Source organism: Rhinatrema bivittatum, chromosome 2 (assembly GCF_901001135.1).
Source record: "Rhinatrema bivittatum chromosome 2, aRhiBiv1.1, whole genome shotgun sequence".
In the NCBI taxonomy this organism is placed as follows: domain Eukaryota; kingdom Metazoa; phylum Chordata; class Amphibia; order Gymnophiona; family Rhinatrematidae; genus Rhinatrema; species Rhinatrema bivittatum.
Genome location: NC_042616.1, coordinates 345,583,700 through 345,603,680, shown reverse-complemented (window position 1 = coordinate 345,603,680; position 19,981 = coordinate 345,583,700).

Below are 19,981 nucleotides of genomic sequence, written 5' to 3'. Positions count from 1 at the left end.
CGGGCGTTTGCCCGCTCTCCCGGTGCACGCACCGGCCACTCACCGGTGCGCGCGATTAAGTATTTAAATTAGGCCCGGCGGTAGATCCGGGTAAAAGGAGGCGCTATGGACACTAGTGCATCCCTAGCGCCTCCTTTTGACAGGAGCGGCGGCTGTCAGCGGGTTTAACAGCCGACGCTCAATTTTGCCGGCGTCGGTTGAATAATTGATGGTTATTATGTATTGTATAGTATTACTGCAATACTGGAAAACATTATTGGTACTGAATGCAAATCGCTTTGATTCTTTTCTTTTTCAAAGTAATATAACAGATGATACTAAACCTAAACTTATCTAAACCCACAACAGGGAGGTGAATATGGGCTCTTGTCTCGCTGGGCCAGTCCAGATAACCTCCCAGTACCTTATTTTACATCATTTTTTTTGTTGATGAAACATTTTCATGGCTGCTTATACCCAACACAATCCAAAACAAAGTAAAGGCAGCAGTACAAGGCCACATGCAGCAATAACTGCAGCCTCTTACAGGCTTGAGCTCCCCCAATATTGAGCACCTTCCTTCACTGTGTCTAGGGAGGGGTAATTTTCATTCAGTTTCGCATCACCATCATTTTGGAAAGTTAGCTTCTATGCTTACAGATATGAAGTATTCAAAATTAAAATCCCAAATTATTGCACAAAAGTTTAGTGTACGAGCTTTTATTTTTTAAGTGCTTTTCCAGCTGTCCTGTATTGTTTTGCTCAGACGCTGCATTTACATCCATTCTCTGGTGGAACTTTAGAAATGTTTTCTGAATACTGTAGGCGTAATTATACCATTCCCAGGCTGAGAGACCTAAAGTATTTTCACAGCATCACAGCAACAGTTTGTGCTGTGAGAGAGCCTCATGTTTCAATTGCATTTGTCCCCAGTGGCATCTAGGAACTGTGTGACTCACGAAAGAATTACCCAAGATTCACAAAGCGCTTCAGAGATGAACACAAAAAATTAAAAGCAATTGCAGAGAACAATAAAAAGGAACTGTTTATATTTTTCAGTTGGATCTGATCAAATTACATTACTGTGACACCCACTAGATTATTCTTTTCACTGCAGACAAAGCAGAGTGTTTTGAATGTTATCCTGCTTTCAACTGGGAGCTAATGCAGTTGGTAGAGTATAGGTGTTATGTGGTTAGTAGCTCAGCTCTGGCTTCTACCAAAATTCTAACTGCAGTACTTTGAAGGAGCTGGAGATATTTCATACTGTATTGTGTGAGGCCATTAAATAGGAAGTTATAGTAGTCAGTTCGGCTGGTGATTACTGTATGGATTACCATAGTGAGACTGTGTCAAGGTAGTTGCTCAGTGGGTGGATTTGGCACAGGTACATGAAAGAAGACCTTACCACCTTCGTAATATGAAATTCCATATTGAGGTTTTGGTTAAGATAAACCCCTAGGCTTTGTACTGACTCCTTAGCCTATAACAGAGTACTTGTCAGGGAAGGCAATAATCAATCCTCTTGAGCCAAAGGAGTTCTGATTTGGAGGGGTTTAGCTTGAGTTTGTGGACACTGCTGTGAGACAGTCATTGAAGTTTGCAATGGATGCAGTTTGATCAGGCCCCATTTTGATGCACAGTTGGATGTCATCAGCAAATAGGTGACATTAAGCGTTGAAAAATTGAATGAGGTAATAAAAGGTCCAAATATGAATATTAAAAAGAATCAGGGAGAGGACTGAGCCCTAGGGCACTCCACAGGTGAGGACTGGATAATTCATTGTAAATGGTTGCACAACTTGCAATTATATGATGTCTTTACCCATCCCCCCTTTCCCCACAAATGACTTACGAGATGAATAAATAATATAAAATAAAAAGTAACAAGATAATTTTTTCCCATAGACAGAAATGCTAATGTTAATGTAAACGGTTAACATACTATGTGTGGCCATTGCTCAATGAGGTTTTTTTTTCATCTTTAGATGTGGAGGCAATTACAGTTCCTTGTTTAGATTATAATATAAAATTGAGAACAGTCAGACTGTTGATCAGCTAATGTGATATACATTTTGATATGTCCATGTCACAAACTGTATACTGGAAAAACAACACATGCTTAAAATATACAGTTTACAGAACATAAAAGCTGTTTAAAAAAATCAAAGAACAGCAGCGCCTATCATATCACATTGTCTAAAATAGCATGTCTTTTCAGATTTATCTTTTCTTGTAATTGCACAATTATGCGCACATTGGAGAAGAGGTGACTTGGCAAAACAACTATTACAGCTAGAGAAAGCTGAATCTTCTGTTTACAATCTGTTGAATCTAAAGTGTCGATTGCAGACACAGACCTGTCGATGTTTCTTTTATTATAAGTGTATTGGTGCTTTCCTATAGAAGCTGTAATGGATATAAAGTCTATGGTGCTGTACATAATGCAATACATGTAAAGAGCAGATATGTAAGAGTTAGATAGAAAATGAGATCATAGATATTAGAAGATTTAAAAAAGCAGACAGTATTGAGACTCCATTTTGAATGTAAGCTGAGATGGTTGAAGATAAGACCACAAATCAGCACAGAGAAAATACAGTCAAGATACGTGGAGGGCAGGCAGGCAGGCAGGCAGGCAGGCAGACAGTGTCCCAGCTATCGAGAGTAACATAGCTCCAAGCCCTGCTCACCTCATGACCCCCATGATATGGCAGGGGAAAAGGGGAAGTAGGCTGAGCTCTGGCCAGTGTCAGAGGGAAAGGGGTTTCTGGGGCCACTCCTGTGGTTCAAATCCTCACCAGGCATTTAGAATCTCCTAGTTGGTGGTTTGGCAGAAAGGGTGACCGAAAGGAGGAGAGGTGGCAGTGTTTTAAGGGGAGGGTTACTTGTCTCCCTCCGCCTTTGATTCCACAGTTGAAGAGGCTTGGACTCCTAGGTGTTGCTCAAAGAAGCGCCTACCTCAGATAGCTTGAGTCAGACTTTGCAAGGCTGGTCATGACTTCAGTGGTCCTCAAAGAATTGTGCTGTATTGGGGGGGCTGATCCTGAAGTGAATGGTGCAGTGGAGCAAAAGAGGAGGTAGCCTTCAGCATTGAGAGGCAGGTTCAGGCCCTGTGGGAGCAGGTGGATCACTGCTTTTGATTGCTGAGTGCCACAGAAGGTAGAGGAGTTGGGGGTCTGTGGTCAAAGTTCTGCTGCCTAGTCAAAGTGGCTTTGGCTGCTCAGGTAGCATTTCATCAGGGCCATGGGGGAGACCATGATGACCACAGGGGCAGCAGCAGCCTGCGGTCATTTTGGAGTTGACGATGCAAGTTGGGCAGTCTTAGTGTGGCCGCACCACTATCTGGGTGCACTGGCACTTGGGGGCTGTAGTGTGGGCTCAGCAGGGTCTTGAGGGAGCAGCAGAGCCACCATACTCGCATGATTTGGTGCAGGTGGATTTGTTTCAGAAGGGGTAGATCCAGGGTGAAGGTTATTGGTAGAAATTTGGGGTGAGTCTTATGCCAATGGTGAGTGTCACAAGATGGTAGGGGGGAAGAGGAAGAAGGGGAAGAAGGAGAGACTCTTATTTGAAATCCTTTTTTCATCTTCCTTGGGAATGTTGGATGGGAGTGAGGTGAATAGGAGGAGAGAAGTGCATGCAGCCTGGGACTTGTTCCCAAGGTACAAGAGGGTCTTCCAGCTTTAGTGACACTGTTAGAACTATGGGAAGGAATATAGAAGAAGTTGTGGAAGAAAATTAGGAAAAGGATATATAGATATATTTTCTTTGTTAGAGGGTATGAGGAGGACGAAAGGGAGGAAGAAGAAAGGAGAAGGTCATGCCCAGGTAGGTGGGGAGGACAATTCTTAACTGGATGAAATATATTTTGTATTTGATTAGTGTGGCAGGTCATTATGATCCTACTAAGTATGGGGCTTTGTTATCTTACCTGGATGGTATTTTGGGGGCTGACGAGGATTATAGAGATTGGACATAGTAAAACTATGATAAGGTATTTTGATATAAAATCGAGGAAATTACTTATATGGCCATTCTTGGAGGAGCTGAACTACAAATAGAGGTAATGTTATTGGTTTGAATTTAACTGCTGAGACCTTATTTTGAAGGGGGATATTGCTTTTGTTTTATTTTTGAAAAAGGGATAATTTGCATTGCTTTTGTGTGTGTTTGGGTATTATTACTGCTTAGGTTTAGAAAGGAATAGTAGATGGGAAAGAGCCTACTCCCACCCAACCCTCATCCCCCCTACCTTCCATTCTAACTTTATAGACCGACCCATTAATGATTGGGTTGAACTACACAGAGTAACTTGATATTGGTTGGCAGAGAAACACAATGAAGAAATTTAGATAATTTTAGTCATTTTAAAAATCAGAACACTTAAGTAAAGTTCAGGGTGAGCTTAATTGGTATAACATAGTAAATCCTTCAGTTAATTATTTTTAGTTGGTCTGATCTTTAGTAGCTAAGGCAACAGGATTCTAAATAGAATATACACTTTACAGAAACAAAACACATTTTATAAACTAAAAAAAGGGAGTTTTAGAAAATGATGTATAACTCTATTAGTGATCTTAGACAAATAAGTATGAAATTAACCCTAACCAAAATTATAAGAAATAATGGGGTAGATTTTCAAACTATGCGAATAGGCCTACTTTTGCTGGCGCATCAGGCGCAAGCAAAAGTACGCTGGATTTTAGTAGATACGCGCGGAGCCGCACGTATCCACTAAAATCCTGGATCGGCGCGCGCAAGGCTATCAATTCTGTATAGCCGGTGCGCGCCGAGCCGCGCAGCCTACCCCCGTTCCCTCCAAGGCCGCTCCAAAATCGGAGCGGCCTCGGAGGGAACTTCCTTTTGCCCTCCCCTCACCTTCCCCTCCCTTCCCCTACCTAACCCACCCACCCGGCCCTGTCTAAGCCCCCCCCCTTACCTTTGTCGGGGGATTTACGCCTCCCTCCGGGAGGCGTAAATCCCCGCGCGTCAGCGGGCCTCCTGCGCGCCGGGACGCGACCTGGGGGCGGGTCCGGAGGGCGCGGCCACGCCCCCGGGCCGCCCCGGGCCGTAACCACGCCTCTGGGTCCGCCCCCGAAACGCTCCCGGCATGCCCCCTAAACGCCGCGCGGTTCGGGCCCGCCCCCGACACGCCCCCCTCGGAGAACCCCGGGACTTACACGAGTCCCGGGGTCTGCGCGCGCCGGTGAGCCTATGTAAAATAGGCTCACCGGCGCGCAGGGCCCTGCTCGCCTAAATCCGCCCGGATTTGGGCGGATTTAGGCGAGCAGGGCTCTTAAAATCCGCCCCAATAGGGGGTAGATTTTTAAAAAATGCGCGTTCGCATACTTTTGTTGGCGCACCAGTCGCAAACAAAAGTACGCTGGATTTTATAAGATACGCGCGTAGCCGCGCGTATCTTATAAAATCCTGGATCGGCGCGCGCAAGGCTGCCGATTTTGGGCAGTCGGCGCGCGCCGAGCCGCGCAGCCTGCCTCCATTCCCTCCGAGGCCGCTCCGAAATCGGAGCGGCCTTGGAGGGAACTCTCTTTCGCCCTCCCCTCCCCTTCCCCTCCCTTCCTCTCCCTAACCCACCCCCCCCCCCGGCCCTATCTAACCCCCCCTACCTTTGTCCACGGTTTTACACCTCCCGGAGGGAGAAGTAAATCCACGCGCGCCAGCAGGCCGCTGGCGCGCCGAGACACAACCCAGGGGCGGTTCCGGAGGGCGCGGCCATGCCCCCGGACCGCCCCAGGCCGAAACCACGCCCCCGGGCCCGGCCCCGAATCGCCGCATCCCGCCCCCAAAACGCCGCGTCGATCGGCCCCGCCCCCGACACGCCCCCGACAAAAAACCCCGGGACTTACGTGAGTCCCGGGGCTCTGCGCATGCCGGCAGGCCTATGGAAAATAGGCGCGCCGGCACACAAGGCCCTGCTCGCGTAAATCCGGGCGGATTTACGCGAGCAGGGCTTTTAAAATCCGCCCCTAGGTGTATTAGAGACCGTAGGTAAACAGATAAAGATAATAGATTAAGTCAAATTACTAGTCATCAGTTGGAGAACATCATTTTATGCCAACTGCAAATAGAAAAAATTAAGTAAATTTCTTGTGAGCTTGACTGATAGCATCATATTTCATCTTTGTGGTAATAATTTCTAGTTGCTCTTTTTTACTTTTCTATCATCAGCAACAAGAGTCTACAAAGGGAGCAGCACAAAACTACATACCTCATAGATTTATATAACTTGAAAGAATAAGATAAGATATTTCAAACTTCCAAGCAGTACAAACTAGGGATGTGCATCGTTTTTTTGACGAATTAAAATATTGTATGATATTTCCTAATTCGTCGTGTATTGGAGCCCCCACAAAATTTCATGTGGTTTTCTTATCATTTTTTGAGAGAGGGGAAGAAAAAGCACACAGAAAAAAAAACCCCAAACCCACCCCAACCCTTCACATATAATTATTTACAATTCCCCACCCTCCTGACCCCCCCCCCCCCAAACTTTTCTAAAGTACCTGGTGGTCCAGCAGGGGTCCTGGGAGCGATGTTCCCCTCTCGGGCCATCAGCTGCCACTAATCAAAATGGCGCTGATGGCCCTTTGCCCTTACCATGTGACAGGGGCTATCGGTGCCATTGGCCGGCCCCTGTCACATGGTAGGAGCAATGGATGGCCCGTGCCATTTTTTAAGATATATTATATATATTCCTCCCTATACTGTATATAAAAAATTAATATTAAAGCAACAGAATTTAAGGGTTTAAGAGGTAAAGAGGAGGTACTGAGGGGTTAATCTGAAAAATGGAATGCAACATACTGTATATTTATACTGGTGTAATATACAGACCTCCATTATACACAGAAGAAATGGATATTTATAAAACTGCTATGAAAGGGGAGGTGCTATTGCTAGGGGATTTCAATCTGCCAAATGATGATCGAGACACCCCGGCTGCAGTGTCATATTGATGCACGAAAATCCTGATTCTCTGCAGGGAGAACTGGTAACAGAACTCACATGGGAGGGTGCAATACTGGAGTTGGTGCTTACCAACTGGGACAGTATTTTTGCTATTGTAGTGGATGATCATCTGGGATCCAGAGATCACAAGATGGTGTGGTTCAGTATTAGAACCCAGAAGATGAAGGCTCATTCAAAGGCGAGGGTCCTAGACTTCAGGAAAACTAACTTTGTTAAAATAGCAGAAAATCTCAAGAAGTTATTAGCTGGATGGGAAAATCTAGGGGAAGTAGAAGAGCAGTGGGCAAAACTAAACAGAGATATTATAAGGGCAACAAATCTTTTTGTTAAGAAAATAAATAAAGGAAAGAAGCTGCTTTGTTTTTTTAAAGAAGTAACTGGAAAGGTAAATGAGAAAAGGTTAGCATTCATAAACTACAAGAGATCACAGGAAGAGGAAGACAGGCAACATTATCTGGAAAAGCTTAGAGAAACTGGATAAATAATCAGGAATGCAAAAGTTAAAATAGAAGAAAAAATAACAAATACGGAAAAATGGAGGGACAAGACTTCTTCTTAGCTATGTTAGTGATAGAAGGAACTACAAAAGTGGTATTGTGAGACTCAGAGGTGAAGTGGAGGAATATATGGAGGCTGATGAGGAAAAAGTGAAATTGGTTAACAAATATTTCTGTTCGATGTTCACTGTGGAAGGGCCAGGAGCAGGATCACATAAAACAAACACATTTATGATTAGAAGTAAGGTAAACCTCAATTGATTTTCAGAGAAGTGTACTATTCATAAGGAACTACTAAACTTAAAGGGCCCAATATTCAAAGCGTGTTCAGCACTTTTTAGCGGCTAAGTAGCAGCCACTGAATATGCGCCTATGTTCAGTCCCTTATACGGCTAAAAGTTACATGCACAAAAAGTAGGCATGAACGAGGTGGATTGGGGTGGCGCGAGTTAGCCACATAAGTTTATGCCTATGTTTAGACACCCCATAGACCAAGTCTAAACTTAAGGGCTCATTTTAAAAGCTCTACGTGCAGCAAATCTGGGAGATATGCATATGATTGGGACGCGTGCGGGCAGCACAGATTTTAAGAGGCCCGCAGCCACACGCATATCTTCCGGTACACAAATAAAGAAGGTATGGTGAAAAAGGGGCAGGCCGGGGGCAGTATGTGGGTGGGGTGTGGGCGGGCTGGGACAGCACGCACTGGGATCCAACGAACATGTAACATGCTGCTGCTACGGACTGCGGGCAAGTATTAAAACAAAAAATCTAGGGTAGTCAGTGGGGTTTTAGGAGTCATGGCTAATAGGGTAAAAGGGAGGCAAGTTAGGTAGGGGGCTTAGGAAGTACAGGGGCAAACTGGGAAATGGGCCTATTGCATCACCATGCGTACCTACTAAAATCTCCTCCTTACGTGCTCGACACGGGATTTGCGCACACATGTGCACATCAATATGAAATCGTGTGCGGATGTGCGCGCAGGTAGCCAATTTTGTAACATGCACGCACGTTATAAAATTGATGCGTCCATGTGCGCGTGCTGGCAATCACATGCACATGTATGCCCACATGCATCTCTAAAAATCTACCCTTTTTTTTCCTAATAGGAGATGTATTGAGGTTTTAGAGCCTGGTATAATATTTGCAGTGTTGCCTTTTCTTAGTTAGGGTTGTTACTGTTTGAGTGCTGGCAGTTAGTGATATTCTGATATGAGAGGATTACTATATATGTAATTTTTGTTCAAAGATAGTACTCTTATCTTTCCCTTGTGCATTCTTAACAAGAAAATTAAGTTTTTTAAAAATTTCCACCATGGATTGTAATGAGCAGCGTGTCACGTGTGTGAGCATTGTCCATCAGGTGTGTCATGATGGAAAAAAGGTTGAGAACCACTGGTCTGGGATACTGATACACAGATACAAGGGAAAAAGCATAGGACTGTTTCTATGACCTAGACCTAAAGGAAGAGAAGAAAGTGTGTAGGGCATAACTTGCTGGTGCAGTGGTTACTACCCTCGCAGAAAGCATGGAGATTACTACCCTTAACCAATAAGCCTTGATGATTTTAATGCAACTGCAACATTGCTCCCCACTTCAGCAGCAGGGGGAAAAAGGGAATTGGATTTAGACAACAACCAGGAGGTCCCCAACTTCTACGGTCTGCAGTACTGATACTCAGAAATAAGGGAAAAAGCACAGGACTGTTTCTATGGTGAAGTCCAAAAGCAACGCACATAAAGCAGCACTGTCTGAATTTTCAAGAAAGTTCATCATCCAGTAAAGAATGTTGCTAGCTGAAATTTTTATGGGTTATCATAAAGCTTGGTATACCTGCACGGAGCAGAAGTTACTACCCTTAACTTTTTAGATACTGCTCATTGAAGGAATTATTTCCTGATGCCCCTTTTTACATATGTTAGTTAACTAGATCCAAATATGGTATAAATATGGTATAAAAAAATTTGCAAGTAATTAAAAGTATATGAAAAAATGTTCCACTTGTGGAACGTTGGTACCTGAAAGGTTAAGAGAAACATGGGGGTAGCCTGTATGGAGTGGCAGTTGCTACCCAGGGAAGCTTGCTAGGCAGATTGGATGGACCATTTGGTCTTTTTCTGCCATCATTACTATCTATGTAATGCCATCAATAACATGGGATTTTCATGAAGGACTGCTAATTTGTGCGCACTTGGGGGTAGATTTAAAAAAATGCGCGTTCGCGTACTTTTGTTGGCGCACCAGTCGCAAACAAAAGTACGCTGGATTTTAGTAGATATGCGCGTAGCCACGCGTATCTTCTAAAATCCAGGATCGGCGCGCGCAAGGCTGCCGATTTTGGGCAGCCGGCACGCGCCGAGCTGTGCAGCCTGCCTCCGTTCCCTCCGAGGCCGCTCCGAAATCAAAGTGGCCTCGGAGGGAACTCTCTTTCGCCCTCCCCTACCTTCCCCTCCCTTCCTCTACCTAACCCACCCCCCCGGCCCTATCTAAACCCCCCCCCACCTTTGTCCACGGATTTACGCCTCCCGGAGGGAGATGTAAATCCACGCGCGCCAGCGAGCCGCTGGCGCGCCGAGATGCAACCCGGGGGCGGTTCTGGAGGGTGCAGCCACGCCCCCTGACCGCCCACGGGCCTGCCCCCGAAACGCCGCGTCCCGCCCCCAAAACGCCGCGTCGATCGGCCCCGCCCCCGACACACCCCCGACACGCCCCCGACAAAAAACCCCAGGACACGCGAGTCCCAGGGCTCTGCGCGCGCCAGCAGGCCTATGGAAACTAGGCGCACCGGCACGCAAGGCCCTGCTCGCGTAAATCCAGACGGATTTACGCGAGCAGGGCTTTTAAAATCCGCCCCATAATATTTTTGTGCACAAAATTCCTTATTAAATCAGGAGCAAAGAACTGCACACAAAAAAGTAACAAACAACCACTTGCTAGCATGTCCCAGGGCACATTACACTGGGCCCAGAAAGAGAGAGCAAAGCTGGGGCATGGGGTGCATTTCCATTTTCAGCCCCTGGTGAGGAGGAGGGAAGAAGGGAGGGAGGACTCACAGTCATAGTGCAGTGGTGATATCTAGGGTCCAGATTCAGAGCTCATGATTGCATGATTCTGGAAAGAGATCCAGCGTGAGGGGCCCCTGGCTGATGATTGTCACTCCAATGACTGGGCTAAATCAGTTGGGAGGGAATGTAAAACAGGGGGAAATTCCCAGGGAGTTGTGAACCAAGGCTCCTGGTGCTGGTTCCCAGCCCTGGTTCTAACTGAGCTGGGTTAAAAAGAAAACAACAACAACAACAACAAAAATCCCACTTCTGCAATGCTTGCAGGTTTCCTTTTGTATAGAGAGCTATCTCAATAGATAAGGAAACAGCAGATCTTGAGGTTGCAGTCTGCCAAGCTTCCCACCCGTTGGTCAGATCTGGATTGGTGTATCCTGCCTACAGTGAATTTATTTAGAAAATGTCTAGTGAGTCAGCAAGCAATCAAGAAGTGCCAGTCTGCTCGTTTATGTATAAAACTGTAAGTTATATTTCTATGAGGAATGGGATCATTAAATTGAACCTTATAAACGCTTAGGGGTGGATTTTAAAACAATACGCGTGCCGGTACTTTTGTTCGCGCCATCGGCGCGAACAAAAGTACACCAGATTTTATGAGATACGTGCGTAGCCGCACGTATCTTATAAAATCCGGGGTCGGCGCGCGCAAGGGGGTGCACATTTGTGCAACCTGCGCGCGCCGAGCCCAGCGCGGCCTGCCTGTTCCCTCCGAGGCCGCTCCGATTTCGGAGCGGCCTCGGAGGGAACTTTTCTTCGCCCCCCCCCCACCTTCACCTCCCCTCCCCTACCTAACCCACCCCCCCCCCGGCCCTATCTAAACCCCCCCTTACCTTTGTCGGCAAAGTTACGCCTGCTGAAAGCAGGCGTAACTTTGCGCGCGTCGCCGGCAGCCCCGCTCCGTCCTCCGGTCCCGGGGGCACGGTCTGGAGGCCTCGACCATGCCCCTGGGCCGGCACCACGCCCCCGGGCCCGCCCCCAAAACGCCGCGGCCTATGCAAAATAGGCACGCCGGTGCGCGCAGGGGTTTTAAAATCCGCCACTTAAGTTCCACAGGTCAGCATGTTGCGTGCGCAGAATCGTCTTTGCAGCTATGCATTATAGACCCGTGGTTATTTGTCATTCTTTTTTTTTTTTTTTTTTCAGTTTTCAGCACTTATAAAAGAGAAGGGTTGACAGGGCTGGTTAAAAACAAAAGCACTTACTTGCAATACTCCCGCACTTCAATGCAAAGTGCTTAGTCAGATACCCACTCCCAGGGCATCTGGGCTTTACATCTCATAAAGGCAGGATCAACCTGGTGTTCTCCTGTGCCTGGAGAGCTGTGGTACAGATAACATTAATTTATTTGTTTGGAAACATTTGATGTTCTGCCTTTTCCCAAAGTTGGGTCTCAAGGCAGAATATAATAAATTTAAATGAACCAGAGGCTTTTATTTTTAGAGTTCTCACGGCAAAGTGTGAAATTGATGCTTTGATCCATTCGGTGGCTGTTTAGGAAATATATACATTTATATTAGGGAATGATAATTTATACGCATGCTAAATGCATAGGTCTAATGATGGCCTGCATGCCGCCACTCCTGGGCAGTGTGTACATTGTGATTAGCTTGGAGGTGTGACAATAAGTTGAAATAAAATACCGCACATATGCGAATGCCCCATGTCTGCTGTTGTTTAGTGACTTTGTGAAGGTTTTGCTTTTTGACAGTTTTATGATTATGAAGTACTCAAGTGCTGTCTCATGAGTTGCCAGATGACCTAACAGAAATTTGCAAAGAAAATGGATTGCTTTTTTTTTTTTTTTTTTCAAATTGTAATTTTATTGAAAACATCAATAGAATATAGTACAAAAAAAATCTATAAACAAAACAGGCTCCCTCAACTTTAAAGACACAGAACCATGCATAAACATATTAAACAGTAAATGTCAAGCAATTACTCTCCCCCCACCCCTCCCACCCTTCTGCCTGCTAGATAACAAGCATAACCGATACAAATAAATGACACCGAGACATAATACCTTGACCTTAAGCACAAGAAGCTGAGGGCATGCTAAAAAATTAAGACAATTATCAGAAGAGACAGAATCTAGAATGGACTCTAACCATGGATCCCATATTTTGTAAAACTTAGAAATATTATGATTTTTAACGGCTGTCAACTTGGAGAGAAGAAAAGCTTTATCTAGTTTTTGCCGGTCATCGGCCATGGTGGGCACCAAATCAGATTTCCATTTGTGGGCCAACACGCCCTGGGCTGAAAGCATAATCTGATGGAACAAAGCCCCTTTATGTACATCTGAGTTCAGGGCCAATTCAATAAAACAGACTCAGGAGAAGGACTAATAGGAATACCCAGCAACTTATGAGCAAAAGAAAAAACTGCAGCCCAGAACCCCTGTACCCGAGGGCACAGCCACCACATGTGAAAAAAGGACCCCTTTCCACCACACCCCTTCCAACAAAGGTCTGTCTGGTCAGGAAAAGCCTTATGAAGGCACACTGGTGTGATGTACCTCCTTATTAAAACTTTATAATTATTTTCCTGTAGAGACGCAGAGATGGAACTGCGTTTTGTGCCCAGATAAATTTGGTCCCAATCCTCATCAGCCCCAATTCACGCTCCCAGGCCATAGCAAAGGTTGGTTTCTGACAGGGGTCCTGATTAAGGAAGCCATAAAGATGAGAGATCATCGCTTTCATGTGACCAGCTTGATCACACTAATGCTCAAATTGAGTTTTCCCCAGGGATAAATCCGACCCCACCCTTTCTGAAATGAAAAAATGCCTTACCTGGAGAAAACGAAAGATTTCCCGCTGCCCTATCCCATATTTGTCTTGTAACTCCTGGAAAGTAACATAACCCTGAGCCACCCAAAAGGAGTCAAATCTAGTGAGCTCCTTAGACACCTAATGTCGAAAATGAGAAAGAAACTGTCCAGCTGGGAAAGAGGAATTGTAATTTAAAGCAGTATTGAAAAAATATCTGTGGAAGCCCACCATCTTAATCTTCCATTGTCACCAGACCTTCAATGTAGTGTTAATCGTTAGGGGCATGCACTGCAGAGATGGCCAAGTAGAGCATGGCTGCCAAATCAAAGCCCATAGAGGAGTTACCCCTACCATAGCCCGCTCCATCCATACCCACTGCTTTCTGTCTTTTTCCCTATGGCAGTCTCGTATAACCCGAAGCTGCGCTGCCACGTAATACCAATTTATGTTGGGTACTCCCAATCTGCCCTGCAATTTATGGCGATACATAACCTTAGGCTATACACAGAGGTTTGCGTTTCCAAATAAAAGCAAAAATTCGGCTTTGCCAGCCCTTCAACAAAATGGTAGGAATATAAACAGGGAGAGACTGAAAGAAGTAAACTAACCGCGGCAGTATGTTCATTTCCCAGGGCCAGACCAAAGATCTAAATCGTAAAATATGATCTTTAGGAGCAGGGAATAATTCAGCTCATATCTAAAGAGCTACTAATCCGAATACCCAAATACTTAATGCTCTTTCCAGCCCATTTAAAGGAGAACATATGTTTCAAAAGTGGGAGCTGTTCGGTAGGAACAGTAAGGTTTAATAGTTCAGATTTTTCTATGTTTAACTTAAAGCCTGAAATCTCACTAAAGGCAATCATAGCAGTGACCACCTCTTCTAAAGAGAGAAATGGGTTTGTCAGGGTAAACAGAACGTCATTAGCAAAAAGAGATAATTTAAGCTCCCAATCCCCCACATGAACCCCCAAAAATTGCTGTAGACTTCCGAATAGAGATTCCCAGTGGTTCTAAAAACAAAACAAAGAATAATGGGGACAAGGGACAGCCCTGCCTCATCCCACACTTTACTGGAAAAAAGGGAAAATAAGAACCATTGCCTTTGACACAGGCCTTAAGGTCTGAAAATAGTTGACATAAGCAATTATGGAAAAAATAACCCAAAATTCATTTTCTCCAAAACCTGAAACAGAAAAGTCCAGTGCACCAAGTCAAATGCTTTCTCAGCATCCAGAGATTAAAACTGCAGGGATCTGTTTGTGCTTAACCTTCCATATCAAATTTATAATCTTGTGCACATTATCAGAGGCCATTCAGCCAGGGATAAATCCCGACTGAACAGAATGCACAACATGGGTCATTAACCTGTTCAAGCAGTTGGCCAAAACTTTAGCTAAAATCTTTAGATCTACATTAAGCAGTGAGATGGGCTGGTAAGAACCGGGTAAAGTCGGATCCCTCCGTGGTTTGACAAGAATAATTATCCCAGCAACATTAGACCCTGGAAAGATCAAATTACCCATACGCAATGGTTATACCACCTCAATAGAATAGGTATTAACTCTGAAGAAAATGTTTTGTAAAAAAGGGCAGTAAAACTGTCTAAACCTGGGGATTTATTCACCTTAAGATCCTTGATTACCTGAGAAATCTCAAAAGATGTGATTTCAGCTTCAAAAAACTGCTGTTCCTCCTCAGACGGAGAAGGTATATCAATCCCTTGCAGATTCTGGTTAATCCGATCCCCAGATATAAAAGATTCCCCCTTATACAAATCACCATAAAGGTAAATTGATGGCGAATCTCCTTAGGTGACAAAAGCATCTCACCCTTAACAGATTTAATCTTGGTGACCAATTGTTGAGACTCCTGCTTTTTGAGCCTATGAACCAACACATGGCTGGCCTTATTATCCCGCTCGAAATGCTCCTGCTGAACCCACTGCATATGGGACATTATCTGATCAATCTTCAGAGCTTGCAATTTGTCTCTCAACTGCAATATTTGTCTATAAACAGAATCAGACAAAGCATCTTTATGCCTCTTTTCCAGGTGCAAAAGCTCCTCTATCAATTGCCTTTTATTTGCTAGTTTCTGTTTTTTAAAGGATGCCCTATCCTTAAAGGATGCCCTATCCTTAAAGGATGCCCTATCTTTCCCAAAACCTGAACCACCCTCCTAGAGTTATCTAAACTGGGACATAGGGTTATATTGAAATCCTCTGTGACATTCAGCAAGCCTTCCCCTTTGGATTGTAAAAAATTATTGAGTGCAGAAAAGAAATTTCCCAACCTCTCATTGGGAGCATAAACATTCACCTGTGAATATAGCTCCCCTTCCAACTGAAACTGAACCAACAAAAACCTCCCTGAAGGTAACAATTGAACCCTTGAAATCTTTGTGGAACAGAATCCCCACATCGGCATACTGTGAAGAAGAAGGAACAGCAGCAAAATACTGGAAAGAGAAAATTTGCCAGCACAATAGATGTTCATACCTCTTTTAAATGTGTTTCTTGCAAAAACACTATGGATAGCCCCCCCGCCCCCCCATCTAAAAGATCAGCTTTGAGAAGCTGCCACTTTCAAGGAACATTCAGTACCCTTACATTCAGGGATAAAATTTTAAAATCAGCCATCTAAAGAAAGCAAATATCAAAAAGATATTGCCCCATTCCACAGAGCTCTACCGCCCCTCAGGCGCCATAATCTCCCAACCAATAGAAACCCTCCAAAAATACCCCCAACATCCCTCCTTTGAATAACCACCTTGCCCCATAATAACCCAAGTACACCCCGGTTAACCAAGATATCCCCTGTCCCAAAACCCCAACCCCTCCCCAATTCTGGCTGCTAGTGAACCCTAGCAGATTCATGAAAACAAATATAGAGGAGTACATGATAAGCAACTTGAAAAATAAGATGTAAACTGAGCTCAAATGCCAGGATCCCCGGAACCTTCTCCACAATAAAAAGAAAATCAGCATCCCTGCAACTTTTAAAAGTCACTTTATATTAATATCAAATAACCCAACATACTGGACCTCAAAGAAACTTGCCACTGAGAAAAGAAAGGACAAGCAAATTATGTATCAGCACATCATCCTTTCCTACTGTCCTTTGATGATAAAGAGTCTCCAGAATGCCACCTTAGTCTGCAACTTCCCTTCTCTACTCTTTGCCAGCGGAGAACATCATCTTTAGACGAGGTTGCCGTCGTTTTAGGCACTGACAAGAATTTGACCACCATGCTTGCTGTAGCTAAGATGGCCTCTGCTTCTGCTATAGTCTTGGCCTTGGAAGTAGTTCTGTGAATCGTTATAGCTAGACCCATAGGAAACAGCCACCTGTACCAAAATCCCTCTTTATGCAGGACACATCTCTAAAATCCAGCTTCTTCATCATAGTGATCAGAGAAAGATCCACAAACACTGCATTCAGGTGTAATTCCCACAACCATTTTGTTGTTTTCTGGCCACCGCCAGAACTTTCTTTTTAATTGAGAACTGAAGAAAATAGGCCACAATATCCCAGGGCCTGTTCCCCATCTTTGGGCCCAAGGATCGATGCACTCTCTCGATTTCTACTAGCGCTGTTGAAGGAAGAGACACGCATCGTGGCCTGGCTTTAAAAAAAGGCACATATCTTTTGCTGTTGTGCTCCGGGTGTGGATCCTTGGGCCGACCGGCAATATGGGACGGTCGGAAGGCAGACACACACAGTGCGGGATGGATCTTCACCTGGAAACCCGTGACCCCACCAGAGGAGCTGTTAGGGCCCGGGTCGCTAGGACTTAGGTGGCTTCGCCCTGGAAGTCCGAGGTCCCCCCAGGAGGAGCCCGTAGGGACCCGGACCGCTGGGACTTAGGAGAGTCACTGGCGTGAGGGAAAACCGAGGACGGACAGAAGTCTGGACTGGTAGCTGAAGACAGGAATGAGGAGGTGTGCCGGAGTCTGGGTATGCAGCAAGTAGTGGCTCCAAGAAGCGAGCCAGAGTCGAGGCAGGCAGTGAACAGGCAGAGACGTGAAACAAACCAGGATCAAGGCAGGCAGCAGGCAGGCAGAATCGTGAGACAAACCAGGATCAAGGCAGGCAGCAGGCAGGCAGAATCGTGAGACAAACCAGGATCAAGACACGCAGGATAGCAGCAACTAACTCTCTCCAAGGAGTGACCACGTTGCAAGGCAAAGCAAAGAAGAAAGCTGCGGGTTTAAATCCCCCTCCGGGGCTGACGTCAGAAGGAGGGCGGATCGGCACATCCGGGTGCTGGGAGCTCAAAAGGACAGCCCTCGCGCGCGCGCATTCCCCCCGCAGGGGGCGGAGCTATCCTCGGGCTTGCCGGCGTCCCCACGAGGAGGACGCCGCTGCCATGCGGCCAGGCCGGCCCGGAATCGCGCGGCTCGCGGCGCAGGGAGGAGACCCGCGGGGAAGGTAAGAGCCCTGGTCGCTGCGTAAGCGACTGGGGTCGCAACAGTACCCCCTTTCTTACGGCCCCTCCTCAGGGGACCCGGCTTACCGGGATTGTCCTGATGGAAGCGAGCTAACAGCGATTTGTCCAGAATGTTCCGAGCTGGCTCCCAGGAATCCTCTTCAGGACCGCAACCCTCCCATACCAACAGGTATTCCCAGCGACGAGCCCGGAAACGAACATCTAGTACTTCGCGTACCTGATAGGTAGGTTCTTCATTAGAGGGGGATGATACAGCATCAGTCGAGGGTTGATGGAAACGGGAGAGTACCACTGGCTTCAGTAGAGAGACATGGAACACGTTGTGGACACGTAAAGAGGAGGGTAGACGGAGTCTATAAGAGACCAACCCTATGCGTTCAGCGATAGTGAAAGGGCCACAGTATCTTGATGCCAATTTCTTGGAGCGACCTGGCAAATGGAGGTTTCTGGTGCTTAGCCATACCTTAGTACCGGGTAAGAATATGGGTGCTGGTCGACGGTGGCGATTGGCATATTTCTGCATCTTTTCGGCTGAGGAAGTGAGTCGGCGTTGGACCGACCTCCATAGATGATGAATGTGTTGGGCCACCGTTAGTGCTGCCGGTGAAGGCACGGTAACAGGAATGGGCACCGGAGGTTTCAGGTGGCGACCGAAAACGGTCTGGAAAGGTGATTGTCCTGTTATCGAGTGGGTGTGGTTGTTGTAGGCAAACTCGGCCCAGGGAAGGAGGGACACCCAATTGTCTCCTCTTTCGGAGACAAAACTTCGAAGGAACGTCTTCAAGGACCTATTCATGCGTTCGGTCTGCCCATTGCTTTGTGGGTGGAAGGCTGTAGATAGGTTCAACTGTATCCCAAATTTCCGGCAGATGGCCCGCCAAAATCGAGCCGTGAACTGTGGGCCCCGATCAGAAACGATACCTTGCGGAAGTCCATGAGCCCTGAAGATATGCTGTGTGAACAGGTGGGCTAACTCTGGTGCTGATGGCAACTTGGGTAATGGTACGAGATGAACCATTTTGGAGAAGCGGTCTACTGTTACCCATATCACCGTATTGCCCTTGGAAGGGGGTAAATCCACCACAAAATCAGTGGCGATATGGGTCCAGGGTTCCGTGGGAATGGGAAGAGGCTGCAGAAGCCCCCATGGGCGACCGTTCAGAGGTTTCTGCCGGGCGCAAACTGGGCAAGAATCCACGTACAGGCGTACATCCTGGCGCACCTTAGGCCACCAGTAATAGCGGTTGAGAAGATTGAGGGTCCTCTTCCTACCGGCGTGACCACCAGAGAGGGAATCATGAGCCCAGGCAAGAACTCTTTTGCGGTCCCTGCGAGAGACTACAACACGTTCAACAGAGGATACGATAGTATTGGCTAACTGGACCTTGGCTGGATCGATAATATACTGAGGGATCTCCTCCTTCTCCTCCGGAATATCATTCCTCGAGAGGGCGTCCGCCCGGATGTTCTTCGCGGCAGGTCGATACTTGAGGAGAAAGTCAAACCGACTGAAAAACAGCGACCAACGTGCTTGTCTGGGGTTCAGCCGCTGGGCTTGGTTCAGGAATTCCAAATTCTTGTGATCGGTGTAGACCGTCACAGGATGAGTCGCCCCCTCCAACCATTGCCTCCACTCTTCTAGTGCCAACTTGATTGCCAATAGCTCCTTGTCGCCAATCCCATAGTTGTTTTCGGCGGAAGTGAATTTCTTAGAAAAATAGGAGCAAGGGAACAAATGGCCAGAAGAGGACTTTTGTGAGAGGACCGCCCCTACCGCAACACTAGAGGCATCTACCTCCACGAAGAATGGCTGAGTGGGATCCGGATGTCGCAAACAGGTGTCATGGAGGAAAGCCTCCTTTAAGTCCTCAAAAGCTTTGCAAGCCTCGGAAGGCCAGATTCGAGTGTCCGCACCCTTCTTGGTTAGGGTGGTGAGAGGTGCCACCAGCTGGGAATACCGTGGAATAAAGTGGCGGTAGAAATTTGCAAAGCCCAAAAAACGTTGCAAAGCCTTCAGGCCCACCAGCCGGGGCCAATTTCGGATGGCAGATACTTTGCTGGGATCCATGCGAAAACCAGTTGCAGAAACGATATACCCTAAAAAGGGCAAGGAATTCTGCTCAAAGAGACATTTTTCTAATTTCGCATATAACCGATGATCCCGCAGAATCTGGAGTACCTGTCGAACATGTCTTCGGTGAGAGGCTAGATCCGAGGAGTAGATAA